Here is a 14365-nt window from a genome sequence, read left to right on the forward strand (position 1 = left end):
TCACATTTAGGATTTTTTTTTTTTTTTTAGTGCTCACAGTGATTTTGATAACTGTCCATCTGTGCTTGAAGTGTTCCTATTTCATTGCAATAGCGGAGTATAAACAGAGGCTAAAAAATGGGAAAAACAGACTCATGTCCTTAAAAATGAGATTACTGTGAATACTCAGAAGATAGCATGCATGCACTGCAACTGACACACCCTATTTATACTCTGTATAAGGTGCATGGAGTACATGTGCATTTTCAGTCTACAAAAATTTGCATACACATGTAAGGATGTATTTTCAAAGATACAAAGACTAATTACATTTACAATGTATTTTACATTCAGGAAAATCTTTGGATTTTTCTACTGACGTTGGTACCTTAAATAAACTTTATATATTTATACTTAGATGTTAAACATATACTGTATTGCTTCATAAATAGTAATAGACAAGAAAAAGTTTTAATGTTAGTCCATCCATGTTAATATCAAACTGACTGAGGGTTCTGAGTTTAAGCTTTGCACTTTAATTGTGATCTATTTCTATCTTCATTGAATTTTCTTATTTTTCTTTATCTTTAAGGAAGTTATTGCCTAAAGAAAAAAATCAAGTGTTTTCCTTATTAGTTATATCTGCAGCCACCACACAATCAAAATATATATTTGTGCTGGCACAAAGCAATGGTGGAAAAAAAATGCTCAAGACTTATCAAATGTTAGACTTTCCTGTCTTTATTTCTATTGTCACATCATCAAACAGTCAATTACATTATTATTATTATTTTATAAATTGGAGAATGCTTGAATAATTCAACAGCTTTGAAATTTCAGAACTGCATTCAAATGAATGCAGTACTGCATGCAAACAAATGGTTGTAGTCCCTGATCTCTATTTTAAGATGCTGCCTGTTATTGCCACATATAATAGCATAATATGGGGACTGGAATGAATATCATTCCCTTAGTTATTTCCTTGAGTGATTTCAGGGTATGAACTAAACCATACTACATCACTGTCCTAATAGCAAGATCGTTCTGCTGGATAAACAAGCTCCCTGCAGGCTGCATCTGGTGATAGGACCCATACAAAATATTTAACATTTCTGACAGGGTCTTCCCTTTCATTTTTCAGGATCACATACACCATTTCCAAGGGAAAATTCAGTGCTGAAAAGGAGAAAATTGAGCTACTGACTCCTGGGTCCACTGCTACAACCCAGCTTAGTTCAAAAGCTTCAATTCAATTTCTAGGTCTGAGAGTTAATAGAAGTCTCCAAGTTTCCAATACATTTGTGGAAATCTGAGTTCCTGATCCATCTCAACAATTTAGGCCTGGAATTAGCTGAAAGCAGTTCTCCTAAAATATCTAGAGCAGTAATTCATAACTGTAAACTCTTCCAAGTTTATTGCATTTATTTTCATATACAACAAAAATTGTTAGATTCATTTTCTTCTCTTTTATGTGTGCTTGCTCTTCCACTCTTAACCTAATTTCCTACAGAAAGGAGGTTTATGCATTGTGCCTTCCATTTATTTGTTGGCCGCTTTAGAGTTTTTTGAACCTATTAGCCATTTGCAACCAAATTTGACAGAGAAGATGAGATTTTTTTTTTTTGGTTTGGGTATCCATTTAGCTGAAATTAAAAAAGAACTCCAACAGGAATGAAGAAACAGAGCTTAAAATGCAGCAAGCACTGTTCGTTGAGAAAAAGAATGTGGTCAGCTCTATTTTTAGATCACTTAGATTCTGTACTTTCAAGAGAGTTCCAGTATAAAATTAGAAACATGAAAAAAAAAATGGATTTATCATTAGTACTAATGTTTTCAAATGAGCACGTCAAGTATATTTCATACATGATTAAATTTTCTTTTGCACTAAGATTGCTATTATAGCTTTGCACATTAGTACGCTGCAGTTCTGTTTGAGACAGCACTTTCATTTTGAACTCCTATTTTTCATTCTTCTGATAACTCTTGTGAAAATTACCTTGCAGCTAAAAACTTGCATATTTTGATCTTGATCTTAAAGTATGTGGTGGCTGGCATGAGAGGAGGCCAGTAAGAGAAAATGAAGGTTCTGAGGGACATGTGAGGGAGACATAAAAAGTATTCTTTGGTACCATCATCTATTAAAGACCTTAGCTCCTAATAATTACAGTTTTCCCAGCATCACTCAAGAAAAGCTTTAAAAGTGGCAGACTCAATAGTTGGGTGACCATAGCAAATGTACTAGTCTGTGGATACAGGAATGCTGGAGAAAGAAACCTATGGTTTGCGATAAATTAATTTAAAATATTCTTTTTCTTGACTTCAGAATAATTTTTCTTGACCTCAGAATTCTGTGCTAATGTGAAACAAAGTATACATGACTAGGCATTGGGCTACTTACATATTTTATAAAGCAAAGAGAAGAGTGGAAATACTTTTATGTCTAATAGGCAGGAATTTTTTATTTGATTCTCTCTCCTACAAGCCCCATTAAATAGTATTTTTTATCTAAAATAATATTAATTCTTGCAACTACCACCACTACTTTGCAGAAAAGTTTAAAACACAAAAAACATTTTCAGAAAGAAGAGAATAAATATCCTATGCAAGTTACAGCAACTAAAGGAGGAATGAGTGCATGTTGAACTTCATAGGTCTTATTCTAAAATAACCAAGAATTCTTCCCTGATGCCCACTCAGTCCCATCTCTCTGCTTTTTCTCATTTGTGGTTCAATGTGATGTATAAAATAAGAGTCTTAGTAATCATATTTAAAGGAAATCTAGCTCTTATTTCTCTCTGGCCTCTGTGGTCCTTGGTTTTGTGTGTTTGCATAGGCTGCCTTCTTTGACGTATTCACTTTCGAGTCGGAGGCCATCCATGCATTTACATGTACAGCATAAAGGTGGCAACATACTGCAACCAGCAGCCACAAAGCAGTTTGTCTTATTTGCAAAGGCCGAGACTAGACTGCACTTGTGATTCATGCCCATTAGAAGTGAATTGCTTCTTGTTTATCGTATTTATTATGCTTCTTTATTTCAGGGCAATTCTGCAGCCTCTGTTTTTTCAGCAGGGAAGCCTGAGATCTTTCTACACCTAAAGAGTACAAGTCTCTTCCTTCCCTGCTCCTCAAACTTGCCACGATTTAATTAGAAAGATATCTTCTACTCATGCCACTGTCATACAATTTCTATTGTTCACTATACTGCTTATGCACAGAATTTTCCCATTACTAGGTGAGGAAGTGGAGAGTTGGGGTGTGTTGGTCTTAGATCTCCTTCCTGCATTACAAATGACTACAATAAAATAGTCACCCAACCTGAAGAGAAAATGCTATGGGGAGTGGTTAAACTGATCTCTAAAAATTAAACAAAGATAAGCTAGGGTGCTTTTTTAGAAGGAAGACATCCAAGCAAGGAGAATCCCTGGAGCAAACTCGTGTATCATGTTGTATAGCAGATGGCAAATTATTTAATCTCTCCCACAATCTCTTCTTATTATTGAAACTGCTTCTGAAAACTCATTCTGTTCTACAGTAGCCTCATTTTGGAGATTATGACAGAGATTGAGGATTTCCTTATATTGGTATAGCAGCTGCACTTCATACCTTTAAACATTTTCCTCCTAAAAAGAACTCAACTGCACAGGCACATTTCTAAATATCAGCTGAACCATAATAACTAAACATGTGAAGGCTCTCCACTTGCAGGAAACACGAGGTAATTCAACAGATTAGTTCGTAATACACGAGGATTAAAATTAATCAAATTATCACGTGTGCCTAAGAGAGTGCAAACGCCTTGTTGGTGTGCTTTAGCGGTAGAATGGAAATTTCTTAAGCTGCAGTAACATGACTGTGTGACTGAGACCGTGTGGAAATGAAAAGAATAAATAAGTGCTTCACAAGAGCTGAGACCCAAAGAAATGCTGTTTATTTCAACCAGATTTTGAAACAAAGGATACTTGACTTTAAAAAGTTCAAAGATTAAAAGTTCTGAGAATATAATTAAGTATATGTAGCCACGAGATTGTCTGCAATAACACATACTAAAAACCACATATTTCTGTTTATTAATCTGTTCTATACTACTTCCGCTGTTAAAATACTCGGATGGAAGTAATATACTGAAACCGTGATCTTGGACTGACAGTATCAATATTTTTACCGAAGTATGGTAATTGCATCCAACTCCTACTGATCTTAGGGACTATTTAGAGTTTACAGGTAGTCCTACTAGACTCAAACTATACATATTTATTGGTTTAAAGCCATATATATGTCAGACAGACATTTCTATCTATATCCGCTATTAAATAGAGGCTAAAATACAGTATAACATAAATCACATAAACCAATTTTAGGAAGGTTTTTTTCTTTAGTCAGTATGACAAAGTTGTTTGAATTCTCCCAAAGCTGACAAGAATTTTTAAATAACCTTCCTTGCATGTGCATGTCACTGCTTCATTTGATTAACTGCATGTGTATTTGCCCACGCAGTAACTCAGAAAGAAATTACAGAGTCCCTGGCTGGGAGCACGATGTCAATATTTGTATCACTACATTCATCTGACATGTGCAGTGCACCTTCAGAAATCCATTAAGTAAGGCTTTGGTAATTAGTGTTTTTTAAAACTCTCTACAGTCTTTTTAAAGCCTTGAGGGAGGAATAACCCCCTGCCTCTGCTGGCACCGCGGGACAGAGGCGCCGTCCGAGGCTGAGCGTGGGGCGGGCAATGCCCCCGGCTGAGCTGGGGCTGCGTGCTGTCGCACCGCCGCGGTGGTCAGCACCGCTGGGCGACCCAGCACTGAGCACAGCTGCACCAGGAGAGCACGGCTTTTCCCACAGAGTGGGTTAGACCAGGATCCGCGTGGCACTGCTGTCAAACTGAGGTAAGTAATGACTTTAAAAAAATTAAAAACAAAAAACCACAAAGAAATAAACCCACCCTCAGCATAGCTCTCTCTTCAGCAAGAGGCAGACTTGCTTTAAAAAGTATTTGTCCTTTTTAGGGAGAAAAATCTATGTCGTGTGAGTGTGTATCTGAACAAGCAGCAAAACATACCTACAAATATAAATGAAATGGTGACATTTTGGGTGTAATACTTTCTGTATATACATACAAGTGTCCAAGGTATAGAAAGGGACACATTTCCCTTTTCTTTAACCTTTCCTTTCAGTTCCAGGACTCCTTTAAAAGTTTCTCTGTGAAGCCATCAATAGCAAAAGCAATTCTTGATATCACTTGGAAGCTTATGACCAGCACACAGTGCAGCACGTGGGACCATGACAATTAGGAAACACCCACAAGCCAAAATAAGAAACATAACTGTTGTCAATTTGAAATTTGTTAATTAAAGCAAGTCCCCTTTTATGTAAGAATTACTATTATTTAATGACTATCAAAAAGTGGAATAGAAAAGATTTCAATTAAAAAAAAAAAAGCCATGTTTTACAAAACTACAGGAAAATCTTCCAGATGCATGGAATACAGAGATGATTTAACATCCAATTGCTACACAAAAAACACATTTGCTTATGAAACAGAAAATAATTTTAACTGAAGACGTTTTAATGATATATGTTCTTTTCCTGCAGATACTACCAAGTACAAAACATGTTAGTTTAAAGCCAATAGGAACCTCAGAAAGACTTAGCAAGGAACAACAATATTAGCTGAACTTTAAAGAGAAAATATTAACTACAGTAAATCTACACTCTAGGGATTATAAAAAGTCATTATAAATCCGTTTGTACTTTTTGTTCTTTTTAGAAGAACTCATATTATTATAGCATCTGGCATTTTCCTCCCTTTTTTGTCCATATTAAGTCTGGAAGCTAAAGCTTGTGAAAGATATTAAATTTTGTAAATCTTTGCTCCCCAGTTTGACATTTCCTCTCTTCCCACATGCCATGTTTGCCACACTTGAGACGGCTTACCAAGGAGAAAGAGGCCACCAGAGTAATACAGTAGTTCAGCACTTTAATCTCATTAGGTAAAGGAAATGAAAATCATTACTATCTGAGTTTGAGAAGAAAACTTTGCTCCTTTAACCAAGGCTTACTTTAAAGATTAGCATGAATGTTTTGGCTGAAGCAAATCTAATGAAATAAGAATGGATTTAATTGAGTCAAGAAACCAAATCCTATGGGATTCAAATAAAAAGCTTCCTCATGTACCTTTATGGATCAGGTGACCATGCTGATATGAACAAGAACAAGATGTGAACAAGAGAGGGTTTTTTTCCTATAAATATTCTTATATATTAATATATTTTCACATCCTCATCCAGTGAATACAATAGAAGCGTTTTTGGAAAGAAATACCGAAAACATTTTCAAACAGAAACATTTGTCATCTTCAATTCAAAGAGAAATTTTTGATGTTTTGAAAATAAATTTTTCATTCTGGTTTAATGAACAGATATAATTTTTATTTTATCTTGGGACTGCATTTTGCTAATGTGCCTTTGGACCTCAGCAACTGCTGGTCAGGTCAAATGCCTCAGATTTTCCACATTCATGATGGTTCTTAGTGGTCATCTCACACAAAATCCTTCCATTCAGAAAACCTCATGATAAATGAAGAAAAACATCTAAATGATAAGTGGATATAGGGTTCAGCATGGAAGCTGCAATGAGAAAGGATTTGGGCTTCGGACATCCAAATCGCAATCTCCAAGTTAAAAAAAAGCAAATGTGATTTTATGCCGATTTATTTCAATAATTGTTTTAATTCACTTCAGGATGAAATGTCACAAATTGGGTCAAACTTACTTCAAAAGCTATGTTTCTACTTCTCTTCAGTCTAAGGCTTTTCCCAGTCTATGTAATGCAGCATACACCCATCGAAAACTTAATTCTTACAGGTAGCAATGAACATCAAAAAATATATTAAAGATTGTTTCAGAAAGTGTTGCACTAGCTCTATAGTTATAAGTTTGCCTATAAGACAGGCAAAGTGCATTCTGAATTCTTATTGACATTTCTCAAGGCAGGAAGTAGAGAATTCAGTGCAGCAGTGGGTTCCCACTTCATTCTTTTCCCTGCATATTCAGTCTGTATGTTCTACGTCTGTACTATATTTGCAGAGTAGTCATTCTATTCCTGTTTCTGTTGCTAATCACCTAGAGAGAAGTTTCATCTTCCTTGGTGTAATAATTTGGCTGGGAGATGGGACATCATTTGCTAGGAAAGTAACGATAGGTAGCCCTAGACAAACAATGTTGGGTAACAAGTGCAGCTATCTCCAGAGACAGAGCAATTCATGTGTCAAAACCAGGATTAAATTTACAGCAAAATTTAACAGCAAAAAAAAATTTCAGTTTAGGGCTGAGTGGTCTTTTTGTTACTGCTGTCAGCTTTCCTTATGCTATGCACCACAGTTAATTTCATCAACAGGCCTCAAAAAAAAAAAAAAACCCTGTGTATGATTTGTTTTTATTTGCCCAAAATCTTCAATTTTCCAGTCAAATGTTTTCCAGAGAAAAAAATTACAATTCCAGTTTTCAGAACTCTACTACTACGCTTCAAAGAATTGAATAGCATACTTCATTGTCTTCTATGGGCCAGACAGATTTCTTAGCTAGCCTAGTCTTAGATTAACCTTCTAAGATACAGTACAGTCTTCTCTCTTACTTGTCATTAAATTGACCATTACAGGATATATCATTCAAAGAAGCCCGGCACACATTTGAAAACAACACGAGTAGGAATTATAGTATCAAAGAGGATCGTGGTGATATCCTTCCCCTGCCACCAGCACCAATTTTTGTTGCTAGATTGTTTTTTTCTTTAAAAGAAGAGTTATTTTTCCTATGAAATACAAAATGCCCTAAAATAAACAAAACTAAGTATGATGAAGTTTCCAATTAAGCTCATGTGCCAGAAGGTGAAATTGTCGCTTTACTTCGAAATAGGCACCAGGCATGACGGCACTGGATAAATATCATAAGACATCTCTTATTGTCTGTGTTTTATTATATATAGCATGAGGTCATATTCCTGTTATGTGGAAAATAATTATTTTATAAGTAAGTAATTGTTCTGAATATGTTTGAAAACCCACTAACGAAAAAAGGAAGTAGAAGTGTCTATGTTATTTATAACTAAAGAAACTAGCCTACAAACTCCTACTGAGCCATTCCAGTCACTGAAGGAACGAACATTTTTATAAAGGAATTCAATGAAATTAGAAATGGTTGTAAGCGTACCTTATAACCCAAATATTCCACTGAGAGCAACTTTTATTGAGTGATGCCTCACTCTGTTTGATCTCTGTGCAGGCTTTATACTATCTCAAATGTACTAAGGCAAAGAAAACACTAGTATATTTTTCAAGATAAGGTCACCCAGCTGAAATAGTTTTTGATCTGTGACTATTTAAAATTTCTTCAGGGATTGTTCAATTTAGTAACTAATCCACCTTCCATCCACCCTCCCTCTCCTGCTCAGCACATATATGCACACAAAAACACACACTTTAATTATTGATGATGAGTTTTGCTGCACTGAGTAAGGAATATTGATGAGACTGAAATTTCAGTACAACCTGGAGCTGTGCAAGCCGAGGGGCACCGGTGTCGTAGCCTGCTGCTAATAACGTCAGAAGGGAACATGTAGAAAGTACAAACACAGACTCAGATTTATGCCAGAGGAAAGGAGAGGTGACTAAAGTAGACAAACAGGCATCGATCCCATCATCCACAGAGCCAGTAACTGGATTGTGTTTATACATCCAAAGGTAGAGGGGAAAAGGACTAGGGACGTTTACTGTTAGAAAGGGGGAGCCCTCTCTCCCTCCTTTTTTCCACCCCAAACTAGAGAGCACACAACCAAGAGGAACCAAGTGAGCGATGCACTAGAAAAATTGGTATATTAAAGGCAAGAGATAGAAACAAGACTGGATAATCCTGAAAGCCAGAAAAGGAAAAGAGAGCAAAAAGAACATCATGATTGATAATAATCAAGCATGCTTATTTATCAGTGGCAAGTGTTCCTCTTTTTTTATATTGTTCTTTTTTACAGCATCCAAGCCTTTTTCATATAAAATCAACAACAATAAAAAAAAAGAATCTCCTAGAAGAGTTCCTATCGTCTCCCCCAAGTTTTCCTTTTCTGGGGCATGTGAGACCTTTGAATGTAGAAAACTTTCAAACACTAAGTTTATGCCTTTGATTGATTTACTGATTGATTAGTATAAGGTCTCTCTCCTTTATTTTCTTCTTGGGGAGGACTGTGAACTCTGGTAGAAAGATGCAAGAAGATAGAGGAGAGCCTAAAATTGCAACGTTCACTTCTGAATTTCTAACGGTTCAAACACGGGAAGGAAATTTCAAGTCAGTGCAAAGTTCTTTGTGATAATCAAGATACTAATTTTGTCTGGACTTCCTGCAGATTCTATGAATTCAAATGAAAATAACTTGGAAATTCTAGTTTTGTGAATTTGTGATTACATACATATATTTTCCCCCACATTTATCCCAAGTGGAAAAAAACCCCTCAGCATATATGCATTTATAAGGCAGAGTAAGGTGAGCTCACTTTACCCTGACCTGAGCTGAGAGGACGTAAGTCAGCCACATATTAGCCCAGTGCACGAGCTGTTAAATTTTATAGTTCAGGCTGGAAGTCCTCTGTGCTAGTGAGAGTATGAAGCTCCAGACCAGAGTCTGGAGCGCTGCAAAGCTCACGACCATCAGTGCAGGCATCTCAGAGCAAAGAATAATTTCCACTTGCATATTGAAGAGCAGCTTGCTCTCTGAAAGCACTGAAGAAAGTTGCATCAACCCCTCATTCATTGCTTCCCCCCCTCTCCCCCCCCCCCCCCGCCAAGTCCTCTCCCTGGGTTTCCTGCTGAGTGCTATTCATTGCTCCATCTTCCAGTAATAAATTAGTGCTGCTCCAGTAGCTCAGAATGGCTACTCACAGGGTACTTTTGCAGCACATTAGCCAAGCAGTAGGAGAAGTCGTGTGCGTCTCCCATTTGACGCTTGAGTCTTATTTTACACTTGGGTTTGTAAACAGAGTAAGAAATACTACTTCTCAAGCTTCTCCTCAAGATAGTTTTCCTAATATCAAGGGAAACTTGTCTTTGGTAATAAAATTGTCTCCAGCTGAGCAATGTTTTCTACACTGCTGTGCTGCTGTCTGTAAGTAAACTTAGCTCTTACAAGGGTCATCAGCAGTTTAATTACCACCTTTCGCTAAGGCTTGATCTTTTGTAGCACTAAACATACCTGAGGAAAAAGTTTAATTATGCTTGTTGCTTAACTATAGGTAACGAAGTCTTCCATCAGCATGAAAAGAGATTATAGATCTATTGAAAAGACCTGATTAATATAAACGAACCTGAAGCGGAAGATTCCATTAGAAATCTCTTTACTTTCAGCAACCCTTTGAATTTAAGGCCAAAAGTTTTCTGTAGGGTTATTTTTGTTTATAACAAGTCATAGTATGATGTTCAGGCTACAAAGAGCAAGCCAGAATAAAGAAAATGTAATATAAGGTATCTCCTGAAATGGTAACTTGTAACCATTCTAAGTTCTTTAATGTTGCACCAACCAAAAATGGTAGCCAAGGAAATAAAACAAAAAAATATCCCTTGAGTAGTATGTGTGAAACTTTGATGGAATTAAACCTCACTTTATGGTATATGGTATACTACTACACATACATATTAAAGCAAATAAATTGGATGAGGCACATAAGTAACAATCCCAAGATTCACCCAACTTTCATCCTCCGGAGAGTTGTTTTCTGTTTCCTCAGAGTTGATTTTGTAAATGGCGGTAGAAAAAAGAAGGAAAGGTTATTTTTAACTGCAGGGAATGAATGTTCAAAACTAAAACGCAGGTCCCACAATTAATTTGGAACATTTTACATGATTACATATGCACTCTAGATGATATGGCTTTTTATTATTATAGAAATGTTATTAGTAACTCGGTAGTTAAGGCTGCATTGAGATTTGCACTTAAAGCAGGATTAAAATCCTTCCATTTCACACTCCATTGATTGAATCTATTTTCCGGAGTTAACATAATATATCTTCAGAGCAGAACTGATTTTTTTCTGAAAAAAATCATCTTTCACATGAACTAAGAAAAGAAAAAATGTGATCCCTTCTGGATTTCTCTTTCAACCTTCAAAAAACCCGCTATTTTTCTTCTCAAAATTCACAGTAATCTCACACTCCAAACTCACCTTATGTACACAATTATATAGCGACATTTTAGGCAGGCCACTTTCCAAAGCACTTTATTCCATTAACTCATTATAATCACCATGTAAAAATGGAATTAGAGTCCTGAGAACTTCTCTTTCTTTTTTTTTCTACTGTTCAGCATCTCACTCTATCTCTACGACTATACATGTATCTTCAGCTTTTTAAAGAGGGAGCTGCAGAAACTCCAATAGAGTTATCTCTCTGTTCAGTTCATTGAAATTCACTGTTTCGGAAGTTGTGTCAATCTTAATCAAAATTCCTTTCTGAAAAAAAGTTGGAAAAGAAAGCAAGTAGACAGTATTAAATACCGAACTCCTAAAATACTTGCATTTTTCCATTTGAAATTATTTTATTTTGTAGTCATTGTATTGTATGATAAAATAGAATTTAATGTAAACTATCAGTCTCAAAATGAAACATTTCCTAAGACCTGAAAACTGTCTCCTTTGTTTGTGGCAAAATGGTCAAATACTGTTGTTATTCATAACAAATCCAGAGTTTAGAGCGTGCCCTGCTTCATGAAATTGTAGTACCAACCCATGTACTCGCATTATCCAGTAAAAATTCCTACTTTCACTGGAAAGCTCCTTCTCCATAAAGGCATTTTTGGTCTTCCCTGGCTTGACTTCTTGCTCAGGAATCTCAAGACTCATGAAGTTCTTTTTTCCTTCCCTCTCAGCGCACTGTTAAGTGCTTGTAATTGAAGCCATTTTGATAGGACTATTCTTTTTTTATTAGAGTACGGTTTCCTGTGCTGTGGTCTTGCCTTTTGCCCTGGTATTGCTAGAGGGGATGAGCACAACGGATGAGTTGTACCGGAATGTGTGAAACTGGTATGTATTAGAAGCTGCATTTGTATAAAAAAAAAAAAAATAGAGAAGCCCACTGCAATCAAGTATGGTAAAACTACATGCCCACGAGAGTCAGTGATTTTGCCCTTAGGCAAAAGGGAAATACAACATTTTTCTGTTGTTCTTTGAGAGATATGTTCCAGGCATATTTGAAAATTTCAACTTGATAAGGATATCTCAGAATTAATGTACATATAAGGTTGACTTAATCTTTGACTTAATCTTTGACTTCTCCACTTTTTGTTTTAGGGAATTTTAAGCTTGTTCCCCCCCCCCCACCCTGATAGCCAATGTAACACTATAAAGTTATTAAATATTGTGTACAATTAAAACTTTTGATGCTTATATCAAATAGCTCCTATTACCACACAATTAAATATATTGACAAAGAAATAAAAGTTTTTAAAAATAACTAATGATGTTATGTGCCTTTTCTTTCGCCTCCAGCTTGAAATACCCTGAAGACCTATTGTGGAAAGCATGTTTACAAGACCCATTTGAATATCTATACTCTCATCAAGGCAAACGTTTATAATTACTACTTGCTTTGTGAAATAGACTCTGTTAAATAGATGACCACCTACATAGTGTAATATTACAAAAGTTAGCCATTGTAGATAAAAGATAGCAAATTAAACTCTAGAATTTAAAAAATAAAAACATTACATAGCACAGGGTAGGAAAAGTTGTCAAGAAAAATACATGAGAAATTGAAGTTTTCATAAATTAATATTTCTCATTTTTTTTTGAGTTGTCAACAACTGCTTAGCTTTTTACTTAATCTGTGTATAAAAACATTGTTCTATCTTCCAGTAGATAATTCCTGACATCATGAGATCCATTTATCTAAAATGAAGATGTATAAATACTGGACATTAAAGAAACTAACCTTTCACATAAAAATTTGCAAGACCAAAATAAAATGAAGTATGTAGAAAGAACACAAGTCAAGTCCACTCAGTTATACCAGAAAGTAAAACCACTCCTACACATTACTGCAAAGGGTGTCTACTAGGTACACCTTTAAACACCCATAGTATTTAAAATCAGAAAAAAAAAATCGTTACTTTTTCTCCTTTTAATGTGTTCCATCAAAATAACTCACTGTTCTTAATAACAGGGCTGGGCTGGAACTTCTAGGTCAGTGGTTTAGTTGTCTATCACCTCAAGCAATTAAATATTAATTTAAGAATCTCTGTTACCTTATCTCAAGGTCACTTAAATAGTTTGTTCTGAAATTCCTCCTGGAAATTGTGCTTCAGAACCTCCTCCCTTTAATGTTTAGAAACTATCCTGTAATTCATATTCCAAATTTAATTTATACCTTAAATGTATCTGTGGTCAGTTTATGTCTACATCCATCTCTATGTGCAAGTATATGTCATTTATTTTTCCTTTTCTGCAACTAACAATTTGGAAGGGATGTTACAACCAGCTTATGCTCATCTCTTGTGCTTGTCTGAAATGCAGAAGAGAGAAAACAACTCAGCTCATCAAGATGTATCTTGATCAATTTAATACAATGAACAGGTCAGAACTTACCATCCACACCAAGAAGCATATTTGTAGCATAACAATATATTAAAAGTATAATGTTTTGTATTAATTTTTGTACTTTAAGAAGAAATTAGAAAACAGCAGCATAGAAAATAACAGCTTCAAGTAATGATGATACAAGTAGGTGTGTATCAGGTGGCTCTAGCATTGTCATTAAAAAAATTAAAAAGGACCTTACTGATTTTAATAAATCCTTAAAGAAATCTTTTTGTTCTCCTTAAATATGGTCATTTTATATCATTCTGTTATTTCTTTGAAGGTTTTCTCAGGTTTCATTAAAAGAATACACTTGGGGTGTGCTGCAAAAGTAGCAACATTTAAATGCACAATTCAGGTTTTGTAAATGTCATTTATTTGCAAGATGTTGATAGATTCAGCTTGCTAAACGGAAGAAAAGTAACTGGCACTTTAGGGTCTTTTACAAATAAATTGAAAGACAGTTCAAAAGCCAACTGACTTCTTTGTTGATAAAAGGACAGAGTAACCAACTCTCAGTTTTCCAGAGAAAGAAAATCAGATCCCAACTTTTCAGTCATATGGTCCATGTCTACGTGCTAACAACATACTTGTCTTTATCCCGTTCCCCACTCCCCTGCTGAGACGGGGAGGACATCAGAAACACTAATCGAGTATGTTTTTTTTTAATTTCACCAAAAAAGAAACAAAACCCCTGTGACTGTCAGTCTCCAAAAATCAGCTCTTGGCAGCTGTCAAACAAGAGTCAAGCTAGCCAGCCTGCATGCTTCGGAAAAA

General features: G+C 35.6%; 1 protein-coding gene and 1 long non-coding RNA gene across 3 annotated transcripts in view; one reads left to right on the top strand and one right to left on the bottom strand.

Moving 5' to 3' along the window:
- IL1RAPL1 (interleukin 1 receptor accessory protein like 1) overlaps nucleotides 1-14365 on the bottom strand; it is a 764216-nt gene that overhangs the window by 358701 nt on the left and 391150 nt on the right. The gene's annotated exons all lie outside the window — the stretch shown is intronic.
- LOC104138002 (uncharacterized) lies at nucleotides 4766-13775 on the top strand. Its single transcript, XR_692860.2, has 3 exons — nucleotides 4766-4869; nucleotides 11943-12037; nucleotides 12503-13775. It is a non-coding gene; the product is annotated as an uncharacterized lncRNA (long non-coding RNA).

Source organism: Struthio camelus, chromosome 1 (assembly GCF_040807025.1).
Source record: "Struthio camelus isolate bStrCam1 chromosome 1, bStrCam1.hap1, whole genome shotgun sequence".
Lineage (NCBI taxonomy): Eukaryota > Metazoa > Chordata > Aves > Struthioniformes > Struthionidae > Struthio > Struthio camelus.